This window comes from Durio zibethinus, chromosome 19 (genome assembly GCF_047325235.1).
Source record: "Durio zibethinus cultivar Kanyao isolate XHJ-2024 chromosome 19, ASM4732523v1, whole genome shotgun sequence".
Classification (NCBI taxonomy): Eukaryota; Viridiplantae; Streptophyta; class Magnoliopsida; order Malvales; family Malvaceae; genus Durio; species Durio zibethinus.
The window spans coordinates 15,331,079-15,348,297 of record NC_143180.1 but is presented as its reverse complement, the minus strand read 5'-3'; the positions used below and the strand labels follow the sequence as shown (position 1 = coordinate 15,348,297).

General features: G+C 27.8%; 1 long non-coding RNA gene across 1 annotated transcript; it reads left to right on the top strand.

The window, feature by feature from the left end:
* Positions 1-909: 909 nt before the first annotated feature.
* Positions 910-6,381, top strand: LOC111293681 (uncharacterized). Its single transcript, XR_016330398.1, has 5 exons — positions 910-1,980; positions 2,928-3,013; positions 3,155-3,283; positions 3,386-3,785; positions 5,594-6,381. It is a non-coding gene; the product is annotated as an uncharacterized LOC111293681 (long non-coding RNA).
* The last annotated feature ends 10,838 nt before the right edge of the window (positions 6,382-17,219 follow it).

Here is a 17,219-nt window from a genome sequence, read left to right as displayed (position 1 = left end):
TATTTTATGCACTAAACATAACTAAAAAGATTAAATAATAAGTATTATATGTAATTGGATGATTAAATTGTTAAACACTTAATTTTTTTTGTTTTGAGTAATTGTTAATTATTAGATTTTTAAAATTCTTTTAACCAATCAAATTTGAATTTCGTCATAGTATATTTTGATTTGCTAATTTTTTTTAATACATTCAAAGTTATTTGATTATAATTATAATTTTTAATGGTATATAATTTTATAAAAAATCAAAAGAAGTGTTTTCGTATATTTATAATTTTATCACCTCAAACCTCACGTTACGGAAAAACATGAATTCTCAATTTTTAAGCTTTGGATTATTCTTTAAAAAAGTCTCGAAGAAAAAATAAAATCTAAGTGATTAATTTCTTGAAATTTTAATTTATTAATTTAATTTGTATGAAAAAAAATTAAACATTTAAAATATTTCAAATTTATAATTTTAAAAATATGACTAAATTAAAATTTAATTAAATTACATATTATTTGAATTAATAATTACTCCAAAAGATCTCGCACCACAAGTTAAAAAAAAAAAAATTCATATATCTCCTTGCTAGTTTGCATGAACAATTTTATCAGCTTGTCATGAACTTTTTTTTCTTTCTTTCAGCACTTTATTGAGTTTTTCTTTTACTAATTATAATCAAATAAGCCAATAAAAATTGGTGCAAATGATTAAAGTTTAAGATTTAGATGTAAAGTATCTAGATTTATGATAATTAGATTCAAATCTTTAATGATTTTTTATTAATAAATAATTTATTAATTTTTAAAAATAAGATAACTTCTCTTATTTAAAATTTTTTTTTTTACAAAAAAATATAATAAAATAAAAACGTCATAATATAAAGAGAATTTAAGAACACACAATGTCTTCAAAAAAGATTTGATATATTTAACTTGGTTTTCTTCTCAATTGATTCATTATTTCAATTTTTCGTTCATGATTTTGCTAATTTTCTCCTTGATAATATAGTTATCAACAATGTTTTAGAAGCTGATCATGGGATGCAGTGATGGTTGACCCCATGGAATCATAAACACCACCACGTGTCTTTGGGAATAGGACTAACGAGAAAAGGAAGGTCCTCCCCTTATTTTGAGAAAAGTCCAAATTTCTAAACCGTCAAATAAAATAAAATGATCAGCTATTTTTTTTTTTTGGTGAATTGGTGAGGGGTCTTTTTGTAATTACAGATATTTATCAGTCTTTCACCATCCTTCTGGCCAATTTTGAGAAACGATGCTATTCCTTCTCACTACTCATCCTTGCAACTTTTAAGCTTTGGCTTGGCTGGGCTTTTGTTAAAGTTTGGTGTGGGGGTAATTTAGATTTTAATTTAGAATTGCTTTTGCTAACATTCGCATCCTTCATTCTTCCTCAACTTTGTTTTCGTTAGAAAAATGAAATTTCTTTTAAAATTGATGGGGCTTCTCCACTTTTTCTATTTGCATTTTTTTTTCTTCTGAAGTGCATTTCTTTTTCATTTATATAAAAGAAGCAAAGCTGATTTTCATCAAATATGTTTTTCATTTAGTCACTACATTTATTTTAAAAAAGTTAATTTTTAAAATAAAATTTAATTGGTTAAGTTTCAACGGTTAGATTTTTTTGCATTTTAAATTTAAAACCCACTGTCTTCAGTCATTCTTATCATCATTTCAATTTTCTTTCTCTCAAATTTAGGTTTTTCGTTTTTGGATTCCCTTTCGGCTTGGAATATAGATTATTGTCGATAATATTGACATCAAACAAGTAATGAGTCGATTCAACTTTCCTTGAGATTGGGCATCAAGATTAGGTTGGGAAATTAGGGTTCTTGATCTAATAAGAGGGAAATTAATTCCTTTGAGGGGAAGGAATTTTTCTCGGCCATTAGTCAATCCAAACAAAGTAGAGAATTAGTTGGTGGAGGACAAATTGAAATGTGTGAGGAATTTGGAGACCTTCTGAAGGTTTGATTTCTACCATCTTAATTTTATTTAAATTTTTTTACTTCAAATAATGCCCGATTTGATTTTTTTCTATTTTTTTCTGAGGATAAAATGTGTTCTCGTTATAGACTGTAGATAATGATATTGCTAGTGTAAGCTGTTTTATTATGTCTTAGCTGTTAGTCATATTAATTTGATTTTCTGTTTGTATTTTTTTTTAATGAGCTCCAAATGGTACCTTGGGATGTTCTATTCATTATATTTACTCTGGATTTCTTCTTCTCTTATTTATAGAATCACATGATGCAAATCCAACGAAAACCTTACTTTTTTGTAGAGCTATCAAGCTTTCTCCCTTTTTCTAGAGAGAGGAGGGGCGGCTATTTTTACAAATACTCTTGTAGGGATCTTGTTTTTCTTGATGGCTTGATAAGAAATTATGTGACAAAAATCTATTGATGTGCTTCTACAATAGACACAGTCCATTCGATGGCTTGTGATATTCTTAAATAATCTAGAAATAGATAGTTGTGGTATTATGCTGAAATACTTCATTGATGTCTTGATGTGACAATAGTAAGAACTCTAGGTGGTTAAAATTATGCTTTCATATGCTTCACCACTAGAGAGTTGACATGGTGGCTAATTCTTTTATTAGTGGCTGTCTTTATCTCATTCTTTTAGTTAAACTGACTTTCCTATATAAAAACCTTTTGGCGATGGGCCAGGTTATGGCATGATTGAAATAAAGTGTCAAACTCTAGAGCTTTTGGAATTTGACTCATGTAGTGAGGATGTATTTAAATTGTTTTCTTCTTGTAACCCACATTTGTTATGTATTCATTCATGAGAATTGTAATTATTGCTGTTACAATGTGCATCATTATTGCTAATAAATGCTACTTCATTTATGATGTGTGATGGATGTTCTAGGACTTATATTAAAACTTTGTTTTCTCAATTTTTAGAGGATACCACTTGATTTACTGCAAGGAAACAGATTTCGTAAAGCGGCAATTGATTGCATTAAGCCTCTTCTAACCTTTATATCCAGGTGAGATTTTTTTTTTTTGTATTAGTTTGACTGGTGTTTTTTAGTTTGACTAGCTATTGTTTCTTGATCTTTTGGAGAAGTTCTTGGAATTTTCTTGAAGCTGGGTCTATGTGTATATTATTTACTTCTCTTTGGTGACAGAGTCGGATACTGAAACATGTTGGTGATTTGGTAGCTGTGGCTTCATTGACAGATGAAGCTAGGTGTATGGATCTTGCAGATCGCTATATAAACAGTTAATTTGTGAAGCGAATGTTGCAGTCTGATCAGGTTCTAAGGCTTCCCCACTTCATCTTTTGTCATGGTTAATATTTGTCACTAAATTTCTTTTGGTATTATTGTACTGTTCACAAACTTTTTCTACTTTTGAAGGTGGCTTTGGCAGGAAAAACTGCTGTTTTGTTCACGAAAGATGGGGGCCAGCACAACAATCTTCATGACATGCAGTGCATGTGGTCTGTTTTTGTTTATTACCTTCCACATGTTGTTGTCTCTGATTATAATTTGGGTACACCTACTGAGTGTTATCCATCTTTTGAAGGTATTAACTTGCTTCTGATGAAAGTTACTTTCGACATGGTGATTTTGGACGGGCCCTGGAAAAATTTATAGTTGTGGAGAAGCACTATGCTGATATTACTGAAGATCAATTTGATTTCCATTCTTATTGTTTGCGGAAAATGACACCACGTGCATATGTTGGAAAGCTAAAATTTAAAGATTGGTCGCATTCACATGCTTATTTTCACAAAGTAGCAGCTGGAGCCATTAGGTGAACATTTTTGTTAGTATCTGCAGCCTTTTCAATGATTTGCAATAGACTTATTCTGTTTGGTTGTGGCCTGTACGTGTAAAATGCTATGCAAGCTCTGTTGTCTACTTGTCTGGGTGCTTTTAGCATCTGTCACCTATTGTTGATCAACACATGCATGTGATGCTTTATTTTTGTTAGGATCTGTAGCCTTTTCAATGATTTGCAATAGACTTATTCTGTTTGGTTGTGGCCTGTACGTGTACAATGCTATGCAAGCTCTGTTGTCTACTTGTCTGGGTGCTTTTAGCGTCTGTCACCTATTGTTGATCAACACATGCATGTGATGCTTCATTTTGGGTTAGATTCCTCTTTGCCTCCCTCTTTTTCCCTTTGTCTTTTGGGGAATGGGGGATTATTGCATACATATATGTTGCATTAATCATACGTTGCAATGATGTGCTGTCTGAACCTTGCTTTCAAAGCATGAAAAACTTCTTAAAGGTAACTGTTGTTCATTACTTACCCTTGCACAACTATTCATTTGTTAATAATTAGACACTCCCATTATGATATCCTATCTAATTGAAGACTCTTCTAGCAGCCCCTCCATTAATAGGAGAGGGGATATCATATCAAGATTTCTGATTCCCCTCCCCTACTCTAATTTTTCCTTGAATCCTAGACGTAAGGATTTACAACATTTTTGAAGACAAAACCTTGCTAAGTTTATAATCAAGAAAGTATCAAGAGTCCTTTTCTTGCACTTGTTTTTGCTAGAGAAAATATTTTGAGTCATATGAGCAAAGCAGAATATAGGGTTCCAAGTTTTTTGTTGATCAAGCAACAACCTGATTTGAATTGGGGAATAAGGGATTTGCAATCCCCCGCCTTACTGGTTAGCCATGTCACCAAAGGTTAGAAACCAAAAAGAATGAGTGTATCCCCTTTATAACTTTAGTTATAGATTGGATCCATACCTTCAATTAGTTATAGTATCTCAAGTAAAAAAATTAGTATTGTTCTTTTTTTCTTTCAATAAAAAAATTCTTAATTTGATTTATATTATAATGTAATAATATAACAACAATTATGAGTCTAGGTAAACCCCATAACGAAAGTTATTGCACGGCAACAAAAAGTTCAACCCAACAATGAAAAGCAGCTTGAGATTTTTGTTCTTTTCATCCCTATGCCATTATGAAAAATTTTATCTTTACGAGTACCCATTTGCATGTTCATTGATTTATGATTTGGGTGAGTGTTTTTTGATTTCATTTTGTGTCTTTTGTCATCTATTGTCTTGCTTATAAGTAGTCCAGTTTAAGGGTACCCATTTGCCTGTGCTGCTAGTTCATACATTTGAAGATTTTATCTTGGTTAATGAGGAGGTCAAATAATTTGATAGAATTTCAAGCTATTGCTATTGGAAATTACCTTCTGCAGATGTTTAGCTCAAAAATCAGATTGATTTAGTTAGATATATGAGGGTTGATTAGGAGACACTGTCTGGTGTAATATAAAAGATTTTGGCTGAGGGGCTTAAATGAGCAAGTTCAAGTCCTGAAAGTAGCCTCATTGTGTAAAAAATGATGAATCCTAAAGGCTAGGAACATTTTTCAAATGACTCTTCTTGGTTTCTCATCCTTCATTGGCAGGATTGAGGCTGAGTAATGATCCTCTTTATAAGGGAAGATTACTCAAAAGGCTGTTTAGAAAGCATTCTCCAAATTGCTATAAAAACCAACCATCATAGCAAAACGGCAATGTCTGTGTTTCTTCATTTTTGGGTTCTTCCACACACTGAAATAACCTTTGCATATCAACAGGAGTTGACCTCAATCTCTGGACCTTGTGATCCTTTATGTTGAGTTGATGAAGCTAGCTCGTTAGATTTTGAAGTTACTTACCAGCCAAAGACTAATTTGTTGAAAACTATTGGTGTTTTCACAGCAGCTTTAATAGGGACTATGGCAATTAACCTATCATGGGTTACCAACATCCAGGTTATCTTTAATTTCTTGTGCAATCCTTTCTTTGTAGGTTGTAATCATTTTTTCATCTTTGACCAATATTTTTTATATTCTTGTATTATGCACAGAAGCCTTTCTTAATTTGATCTAATTTCATAATGCATATTTCTATGGCATTGCTTTTTGTAATAGGATATGCAGGCATTATCTTTGAAGAATTTCTAGCCTTCAATAAAAGTGGAATAGATTGTTGATGGCTGTGAGTTTATGGGTGGTAAGGAGAATAGGGGTAAGAATGATTCTCAGATGTTTAGGATTGGACTGTGTTTTTCTGCTGTCCCTCTTCTTGTAGTTTGCATCATATTTATCATTCTCATAAATTGGGATGAAAACACAAAATTCTGTTGCGTATTGGATGCTTTATTCGGTACTATGTCAGGTTTCAACCTGTTTCTCTCATGTTCATTGGTGGTGGCCTCATGACCCGGTATTCATTCAAGAGTTAATGAAATACAGGATGCTTGGGCTCTAAACTTATTTCCTGATCTACTAGTTTTATTGGTCTATGTTTTTTGGTGAGCAATGGCTTGTCTTTTAATGAAGTGATCATTGCAATTTAATATCCTTTATTTTTAATTTATGTTAGAGCCCACTTCCCATTTAAAGGAGGGAGCATCTCCAATTTAAACCAATTCCAAGGAACTACCCTAGTAATGAATTAGGATAGCAAAACTAGGTACTTACCCCCATGGTCAATTGGGAGAGTCAAAGTTTGTGTTTGTGTGTGGCTTGTTACCATCACTAGGAATTCTGCAAATGGTTACTATGACTATCTCCCTTTATTAATGGAATTCTATGGTCTACTTATGCTGATGCATCTGACTTCTGTACGAAAATTTTTTTTTATCATTTTTTTATTTATTTCCGCCTTTATCTGTTAATACTTGTGTAATAATGCTTGGGCCATTCACATTTGTAGGCTCCTTCAACTGATTTAGCTGTTTTAGAGCTGAAACATGCATCTGCTGATCGTTTTTTCTTGCTTGGTGCAATGACCATTGTAGAGATAGTTGATGCCCCTCAAGGATTTGAGCTGGTTACTGACAATATAACCACTCTAAAGCCACGGACTCCGCTTTGGGTGGTGAGTTGATTTCTTTCGGCTATAGTCATACTGACAATTTTATCATTAATGGTTCATATATGAATCTAATTGAGAGTTCAATTGCACATTGAAGCATACCCTGTGGCCTAATTTACCCACCGACCGTGAAATTTGTCTAGTGGGTATAAACCAATGATGTAGATGATTAAAACTGATAAGATGGATTCAGAAGAATCTTAAATGTGCATACTTATGTGTCATGGCTAAAGTTGTTAACCTGCCGAAGAAAATTGGAGAAAGGATAAAAAAAAATGCAAAAGTTATGTTAAAGTATTCATTAGTTGCTTTTCATGATTCAAGTCCAATCTCACCTCCTGGAAATTAAAAAATTAAGCTCTTAAAATTTTTAAATCTTGGCCCATTCATGTCCCAAACCAGTGCAGTAGAAGAGCCTTTGTAGTTAATTTTCAATTATAAGATAAAGATTTGATGTTGCAACTTAATCAAAAAGACCTTAATTATGTCTTACCTTGAAGAATAAAGCAGACGATGGCCTTTAGTATTTGCCCTAAGCCTTAATTGTAAATATTCTTGTTTGATTAAAATCTCTTTTAGCATTTGCCAATCAATAGATGTTAGTATTTTGGATTTTTTTGATGGTATAGGATTTTTGTAATTATCATTGAGAAACTACTTTTTTAGGAAGATCAATTATCATTTAATGTTTTGCTCATAGAAATCTATTAATTTTTGCATTAATGATACTAAAATGGAGAGAGGTTATCTAGGTGAGTACAGATACCAATATTTTCATCATGTTTATTTATGGCATTGGTTGTAAAGTAGTGGGATATTCACAGAACAAATGTAATTTTTTTAATGGATTTTTCTTTTTGGTTCCAAAGGAACTTATCGAGGCTACTGCTTTGCGATACCATATGTTGAATGATATGCCACTTCAAAAGAAAGCTTACCTCGTTTCATATTGTATTCTCTAAAACTCTAAATACGTGTCTTTTTCGTCTTTCATTAGATGTGTGTTCTCATTGAGTTTTTCTTATGTTATGTAATGATTATTCATTGAGAAAGTAAGTTAATGTTGTCTTAAGGTTAGGGTTAGTCTAAATTTCCATGGTTGTGTAGCATTTAAGGATTAAAAATTTATGTGGCTGTGTGTATGGGAGTTTTCCTGTTGTTTTTCTCCTTGTGTGCTTCAAGCAGTGAATTCAATTTCTGTGCCTCTTGTGTGTGTAGGTATGTGTTTAGGGAGGTTTTTATTTTGTTGGTTTCACTCTATTTGTTACAGGGCAGATTGGTTTACTAGGTTCAATTTCTGTAATTTAATTTTGACATGCATTGTGCTTGAATGCTTGAAAGGAAGATTATTTCCTTTTGCTGGATTCTTTGAAACTCTAAATATATGTTGTCATAGGCTCTCAGTTGGTGTCTTTTTCATTGAGATTGTCTCTGGATTCTTCTTGTGTCATTTTTAAATTTTTACATAAATTAGGGCTTTGTAACTTTACTTTGGAAAATTCCTTGGGTTGTTCTTCCTTTAGTGTGGTTTGTGATTCGTTGGTCTCTATGAAACTTATGCGCTATGTGCTCCAAGAACGACTTGCAGTGTAGGGGGAATTAAGGATTCTAAAGTTGTATGTGTGTAGGATTTAAGGATTAAAAATTTGTGTGGCTGTGTATGGGAGTTTCCTTGTTGTTTTTCTCTTTGTGTGTTCTAAGCTAATGGCTTGCATGATTAGCTGAATTCAATTTCTATGCCTGATGTGTGTGTAGGTGTATTTTGGGAGTTTTTTGTTTTGTTGATTTCACTCTGTTACAGAACAGGTTGGTTTGTTGGGTTCAATTTTTGAAACTTAATTTTGACATGCATTGTGGTCAAATGTTTAAAAGAAAGATTATTTCCTTTTGCTGGATTCTTTGAAACTCTAAATATGTGTATGAGAGTTTCCTTGTTGCTTTGTAGTGTAGGGGGAATTAAGGATTCTAAATTTCTATGGTTGTGTAGCATTTAAGGATTAAAAATTTATGTGGCTGTGTGTATGGCAGTTTCCCTGTTGTTTTTCTCCTTGTGTGCTTCAAGCAGTGAATTCAATTTCTGTGCCTCTTGTGTGTGTAGGTATGTGTTTAGGGAGGGTTTTATTTTGTTGGTTTCACTCTATTTGTTACAGGACAGATTGGTTTGCTAGGTTCAATTTCTGTAATTTAATTTTGACATGCATTGTGCTTGAATGCTTGAAAGGAAGATTATTTCCTTTTGCTGGATTCTTTGAAACTCTAAATATATGTTGTCATAGGCTCTCAGTTGGTGTCTTTTTCATTGAGATTGTCTCTGGATTCTTCTTGTGTCATTTTTAAATTTTTACATAAATTAGGGCTTTGTAACTTTACTTTGGAAAATTCCTTGGGTTGTTCTTCCTTTAGAGTGGTTTGTGATTCATTGGTCTCTATGAAACTTATGTGCGATGTGCTCCGAGAATGACTTGCAGTGTAAGGAGAATTAAGGATTCTAAAGTAGTATGTGTGTAGGATTTAAGGATTAAAAATTTGTGTGGCTGTGTATGGGAGTTTCCTTGTTTTTCTCTTTGTGTGCTCTAAGCTAATGGCTTGCATGATTAGCTGAATTCAATTTCTGTGCCTGATGTGTGTGTAGGTGTATTTTGGGAGTTTTTTGTTTTGTTGATTTCACTCTATTTGTTACAGAACAGGTTGGTTCGTTGGGTTCAATTTTTGAAACTTAATTTTGACATGCATTGTGGTCAAATGTTTAAAAGGAAGATTATTTTCTTTTGCTGGATTCTTTGAAACTCTAAATATGTGTATGGGAGTTTCCTTGTTGTTTTGTAGTGTAGGAGGAATTAAAGATTCTAAATTTCTATGGTTGCGTAGCATTTAAGGATTAAAAATTTATGTGGCTGTGTGTATGGGAGTTTCCCTATTATTTTTCTCCTTGTGTGCTTTAAGCAGTGAATTCAATTTTTGTGCCTCTTGTGTTCGTAGGTATGTGTTTAGGGAGGTTTTTATTTTGTTGGTTTCACTTTATTTGTTACAGGGCAGATTGGTTTGCTAGGTTCAATTTCTGTAATTTAATTTTGACATGCATTGTGGTTGAATGCTTGAAAGGAATATTATTTCCTTTTGTTGGATTCTTTGAAACTCTAAATATATGTTGTCATAGGCTCTCAGTTGGTGTCTTTTTCATTGAGATTGTCTCTGGATTCTTCTTGTGTCATTTTTAAATTTTTACATAAATTAGGGCTTTGTAACTTTACGTTGAAAAATTCCTTGGGTTCTTCCTTTAGTGTGGTTTGTGATTCATTGGTCTCTATGAAACTTATGTGCGATGTGCTCCGAGAATGACTTGCAGTGTAGGGGGAATTAAGGATTTTAAAGTTGTATGTGTGTAAGATTTAAGGATTAAAAATTTGTGTGGTTGTGTATGGGAGTTTCCTTGTTGTGTTTCTCTTTGTGTGCTTTAAGCTAATGGCTTGCATGATTAGCTGAATTCAATTTCTGTGATTGATGTGTGTGTAGGTGTATTTTGGGAGTTTTTTGTTTTGTTGATTTCACTCTGTTTGTTATAGAACAAGTTGGTTTGTTGGGTTCAATTTCTGAAACTTAATTTTGACATGCGTTGTGGTCAAATGTTTAAAAGGAAGATTATTTCCTTTTGCTGGATTCTTTGAAACTCTAAATGTGTATGGGAGTTTCCTTGTTGTTTTGTAGTGTAGGGGGAATTAAGGATTCTAAATTTCTATGGTTGTGTAGCATTTAAGGATTAAAAATTTATGTGACTGTGTGTATGGGAGTTTCCCTGTTGTTTTTTTCTTTGTGTGCTTCAAGCAGTGAATTCAATTTCTATGCCTCGTGTGTGTAGGTATGTGTTTAGGGAGGTTTTTATTTTGTTGGTTTCACTCTATTTGTTACAAGGCAGATTGGTTTGCTAGGTTCAATTTCTGTAATTTAATTTTGACATGCATTGTGGTTGAATGCTTAAAAGGAAGATTATTTCCTTTTGCTGGATTCTTTGAAACTCTAAATATATGTTGTCATAGGCTCTCAGTTGGTGTCTTTCTCATTGAGATTGTCTCTGGATTCTTCTTGTGTCATTTTTAAATTTTTACATAAATTAGGGCTTTGTATCTTTACTTTGGAAAATTCCCTTGGGTTGTTCATTTTGTGTGGTTGTGATCTGATGGTCTATATGAAACTTAATGCGCTGTGTGGTCCAAGAATGACTTGCAGGGGAATTATGGATTCTAAATTTATATGGCCGTGTGTAGGATTTAAGGATTAAAAATTTGTGTGGCTCTGTGTGTATGGGAGCTTTCTTCTTGTTTTTCTCTCTGTGGCATGACAGATGAGGTTCTTAGGTTTCACTGGCTTGGCTTTTTAGTTATTGATGATGTTGTCAAACTTTTCATTGTGGTTGCATCTAATTTGATGAAGTTGTTTGAGAATGCATTAGGAGAATGTTACTGCAAAAGAAATTCCTGGGTTGTGGTTTCTTCATTCATTAGTGTGCCTAGTTGTCATCTGTTTGTCTCTTTAAAGCTTAATGGGCTATGTACTCCAAGCATACCTTGCAGGATAGAAAGAATTAAAGTTTCAAAATTTCTATGTCTATGTGTTTGTTGGTTTTATTTTGTAAGTTAGCTTTTAGATTTCATTCGCATAGCTTCTGGTTAATGTCTAATTTTTTGTTGTAGTGCTTTTGACTTGCTTTAGTTTGATCTGAACTTCAATTAATATTTGATCTCTTATGCTTTAACATTCCATTTAAATTTTAGTTTTATCTTTTGTGTACAGCTTGTAGTTTTGTAAACTTTTCTTAATTGTGGTTGCATTTAGTAGTCTATACGGAAATTAGTTGATCGTGTACTCCGAACACGATTTGCTAGAGAGAGGAATTAGAGATTGTATAGCAGTGTACTCCAAATTTGTATGGTTGAGTTTTTTATTTTTTATTTTTTTATTTTGCTAGTTCAACTCTATTGCATGAAAAATTGTAATCTTAGGTTTAATTTAAAAAACTTAATCCAGCCTCGCACTGAGGATGAGTGCTTACAATGAAGAGTACCTTTTTCTTCTTGTGTTGTGTTTGATTCTTCTTGTTTTGCTGATTTCACTTTACTTTGTTGCATGATGGATTACTTTCTTAAGATTAATTTCATAAACTTAAATCTAGTTAAGCACTGAGATGGAAGATTGGCTCTTTCTTATTGGATTCTTTGAAAGTCTATGATCTTGCATAGAATTTTTTTTGTATTGTATGGTAACTTTCGATGATAACTGTACTTGTTCTAGTACATTTCAGATCATGAAGAGTTTGATTAAAGTTGCTAAAATTCTATGTTTCTGATTATAATATAGACTTTGTTTTCTTAAGTAACACTGTTATTATTGGAAGCATCCTGACTTATGATGTGGTTGGTGGTTGTTGTTTTTTAACTTTGGTATATAATTGTTGTATATTTATGTTGAGATGCAAAACTACCTCTTATCTTTGGCCTTTCGTTATAGTCTTTTCTTGTTAAGGTTTTGTTGCTTTAGTTTTAATTTCTCTTTAGGTTCTTAAAGGCCTTCTACTTTCGTATCTTTGGGTTTTCGAGTTAAAACATTTATAATGTTTGATTTGTGAGCAGTGGATGTGATTAGGTTTATTTTGCAAGCAGTCTTTGCCTTGAATCTTTATGCTTTAGGATTAGTTCATTATGGTCTTAAATCATGAAGTTCAAGTTTGATTGTCTTTATTTCTAAAATAGCATTGTTCTCTATATATGTGGCATGTTGCTTGTGTTTAACTTAAATGCTTATCACCCTATTATTAAACATTGTTGAATGGGACTTTGACTTCATTAAAAATGTAAGGTGTTATGTGCATGTATACTAATTAGATATCTAATTAAGATCATCTTGTATTTTATCTTTAAATTTATTTTTATTTATCGTGTAATTTATTTAATTAACAAAATTATATTGTATAATATGCATTTTCTTATTTGGTTTTCATTTTTATTTTGCATCAACTTTTTTCATTTTTAATATTTTGTCTTTGATTTTTTATATTGTTTTCTTATTATTTCTTATATGTTTTTCAATTTTTTGTATTTTTTAAAATATTTTTTCTATCTTGTCATTTCCTTTCATTTTTGACATTTTTGTTCAATTTGCCTTTTTTTTATTTTTTATTTTTCATTCATTTTTTTTATTTTCTTACTTTTTATATTTTTATTGTATTTTTGTTTATTTTATATTTTATATTTTTTGTATTTTATTTATCTTTTTTGTTTTGCTTTAAAATTTTTTTCTTATTTTATTTTTATTTTCATTTTTTATTTTGGTTTATTTTTTTATTTCTTTCTCTATTTATATTTTCATAAATTTTTATAATGTTTTGGATTTTTTTAATTTTCTATCTCTTTTTTTTCTTTTTTTATTTATCATTGTTGGTTATTTTCTGTTGTATTTTTATAATTTTTTATTAACTCATTTTCCTTTTAAATTTTTTTTTTTACTTATTTTTTCATGTGCTTTCATATATTTTTTTTTGTTTTCACTTTTTTCATTGTTTTAAAAATTTCTATAAAACTTTTTTTTATTTTATTTCATATTTTTGCCTCTTCATTTTTTATTTTTTCTTGTTTTTCTAATTTTTTTCACAATTTTTTTTATTTCTTGTTTTCATTTTTTTTTTACACTTCCTTGGATTTTTTTTATTTTTCATAAATCTTTTGTCTTTTCATTTTTATTCTTTTCTTAATTTTTTCACGAATTTTTTTTATTTTTAATTTTCATTTTTAAATTCTTATATTTTTTTTTTTGCATTTTCTTTTTTGGTTTTCATTTTTATTTTGCATTAACTTTTCTCTTTTTTAATTTTTAATTTTTGAATTTTTATATTGTTTTCTTATTATATCTTATATGTTTTTCAATTTTTTGTATTTTTTAAAATATTTTTTCTATTTTCTCATTTCATTTCATTTCTGTCTTTTTTTATTTTTTATTTTTGATTCATTATTTTTGATTTTTTGACTTTTTATATTTTATATTTTATATTATATTTTATTTTATTTATATTTTTTGTTTTGCTTTAATATTTTTTTCTTTTTATTTTTTATTTCTTTCTTTATTTATATTTTCATAAATTTTTATAATGTTTTGAATTTTTTTATTTTTTTATCTTTTTTTATTTATCGTTGTTGGTTATTTTCTATTGTATTTTTATAATTTTTCATTAACTCTTTTTCCTTTTGAATTTTTCTTTTTTTTTTTTACGTATTTTTTCATGCGCTTTCATATTTTCTTTTGTTTTCACTTTTTTTTTCTTTGTTTTAAAAATTTTTACAAAACATTTTTTTTATTTTATTTCATATTTTTGCCTTTTCATATTTTATTTTTTCTTGTTTTTCTAATTTTTTTCGTAAAATTCTTTTTATTTCTTGTTTCCATTTTTTTTTTTACACTTCCTTGGATTTTTTATTTTTCATAAATCTTTTGTCTTTTCATTTTTATTCTTTTCTTAATTTTTTTACAAATTTTTTTTTTATTTTTTATTTTCATTTTTAAATTCTTATAGTTTTTTTTGTTGAATTTTCTTTTTTCGTTTTCATTTTTATTTTGCATTAACTTTTCTCTTTTTTAATTTTTTGTCTTTGAATTTTTATATTGTTTTCTTATTATATCTTATATATTTTTCAATTTTTTGTATTTTTTAAAATATTTTTTTTCTATTTTCTCATCTCATTTCATTTTTGTCTTTTTTTACTTTTTATTTTCTTACTTTTTATATTTTATATTTTATTGTATTTTATTTATATTTTTTGTTTTGCTTTAATATTTTTGTTTTTCTTACTTTTCATCTTTCTTTATATTTTCATAAATTTTTATACTGTTTTGAATTTTTTTATTTTTCTTTTCTTTTTTTATTTATCGCTGTTTCTTATTTTTTATTGTATTTTTATAATTTTTCATTAACTCTTTTTCCTTTTAAATTTTTTTTTTTTTTTTACTTATTTTTTCATGTGCTTTCATATTTTCTTTTGTTTTCACTTTTTTTTTTGTTTTAAAAATTTCTACAAAACATTTTTTTATTTTATTTCATATTTTTGCATCTTCTTTTTTTATTTTTTCTTGTTTTTTTAATTTTTTTCGTAAAATACTTTTTATTTCTTGTGTCCATATTTTTTTTTACACTTGGATTTTTTATTTTTCATAAATCTTTTGTCTTTTCATTTTTATTCTTTTTTTAATTTTTTTACAAATTTTTGTTATTTTTTATTTTCATTTTTAAATTCTTATAGTTTTTTTTGTTGCATTTTCTTTTTTGCTTTTCATTTTTATTTTGCATTAACTTTTCTCTTTTTTAATTTTTTGTCTTTGAATTTTTATATTGTTTTCTTATTATATCTTATATGTTTTTCAATTTTTTGTATTTTTTAAAATATTTTTTTTTCTATTTTCTCATTTCATTTCATTTTTGTCTTTTTTTATTTTTTATTTTATATTTTATTGCATTTTATTTATTTTATTTGTTTTGTTTTAATATTTTTTTCTTTTTTATTTCTTTCTTTATTTATATTTTCATAAATTTTTATAATGTTTTGGATTTTTTTACTTTTCTTCTTTTTTTATTTATTGTTGTTTCTTATTTTCTATTGTATTTTTATAATTTTTCATTAACTCTTTTTCCTTTTAAATTTTTCTTTTTTTTACTTATATTTTCTTGTGCTTTCATATTTTCTTTTGTTTTCACTTTTTTTCTTTGTTATAAAAATTTCTACAAAACATTTTTTCTTTTATTTTATTTCAAATTTTTTCCTCTTCATTTTTTTTTGTTGTTTTTCTAATTTTTTTTCCAAAATTCTTTTTATTTCTTGTTTCCATTTTTTTTTACACTTCCTTAGATTTTTTATTTTTCATAAATCTTGTCTTTCCATTTTTATTATTTTCTTAATTTTTTCACAAATTTTTTTTATTTTTTATTTCATTTTTAAATTCTTATAGTTTTTTTTTTGTTGCATTTTCTTTTTTCGTTTTCATTTTTATTTTCCATTAACCTTTCTCTTTTTCAATTTTTTGTCTTTGAATTTTTATATTGTTTTCTTATTATATCTTATATGTTTTTCAATTTTTTGTATTTTTTAAAATATTTTTTTCTATTTTCTCATTTCATTTCATTTTTGTCTTTTTTTATTTTTTATTTTTGATTTTCTTACTTTTTATATTTTATATTTTATTGTATTTTAATTATAATTTTTTTTTGCTTTAATATTTTTTTCTTTTTTATTTCTTTCTTTATTTATATTTTCATAAATTTTTATAATGTTTTGGATTTTTTTATTTTTCTTTTCTTTTTTTATTTATCGTTGTTTCTTATTTTCTATTGTATTTTTATAATTTTTCATTAACTCTTTTTTTTTTTACTTATTTTGTTCATGTGCTTTCATATTTTCTTTTGTTTTCACTTTTTTTCTTTGTTTTAAAAATTTCTACAAAACGTTTTTTCTTTTTATTTTATTTCATATTTTTGCCTCTTCATTTTTTTTTATTTTTTCTTGTTTTTCTAATTTTTTTCGCAAAATTCTTTTTGTTTCTTGTTTCCATTTTTTTTTCACACTTCCTTGGATTTTTTTTTTCATAAATCTTGTCTTTTCATTTTTATTCTTTTCTTAATTTTTTCACAATTTTTTTTATTTTTTATTTTCATTTTTAAATTCTTATAGTTTTTTTTTGTTGCATTTTCTTTTTTCGTTTTCATTTTTATTTTGCATTAACTTTTCTCTTTTTTATCTTTTTGTCTTTGAATTTTTATATTGTTTTCTTATTATATCTTACATGTTTTTCAATTTTTTGTATTTTTTAAAATATTTTTTTCTATTTTCTCATTTCATTTCATTTTTGTCTTTTTTTATTTTTTATTTTTGATTCATTATTTTTTATTTTCTTACTTTTTATATTTTATATTTTATTGTATTCTAATTATAATTTTTTTTTGCTTTAATATTTTTTTCTTTTTATTTCTTTCTTTATTTATATTTTCATAAATTTTTATAATGTTTTGGATTTTTTTATTTTTTTATTTACCGTTGTTTCTTATTTTCTATTGTATTTTTATAATTTTTCATTAACTCTTTTTCCTTCTAAATTTTTCTTTTTTTTTCCTTATTTTTTTCATGTGCTTTCATATTTTCTTTTGTTTTCACTTTTTTTCTTTGTTTTAAAAATTTCTACAAAACATTTTTTCTTTTTATTTTATTTCATATTTTTGCCTCTTCATTTTTTATTTTTTCTTGTTTTTCTAATTTTTTTCACAAAATTCTTTTTATTTCTTGTTTCCATTTTTTTTTTTACACTTCCTTG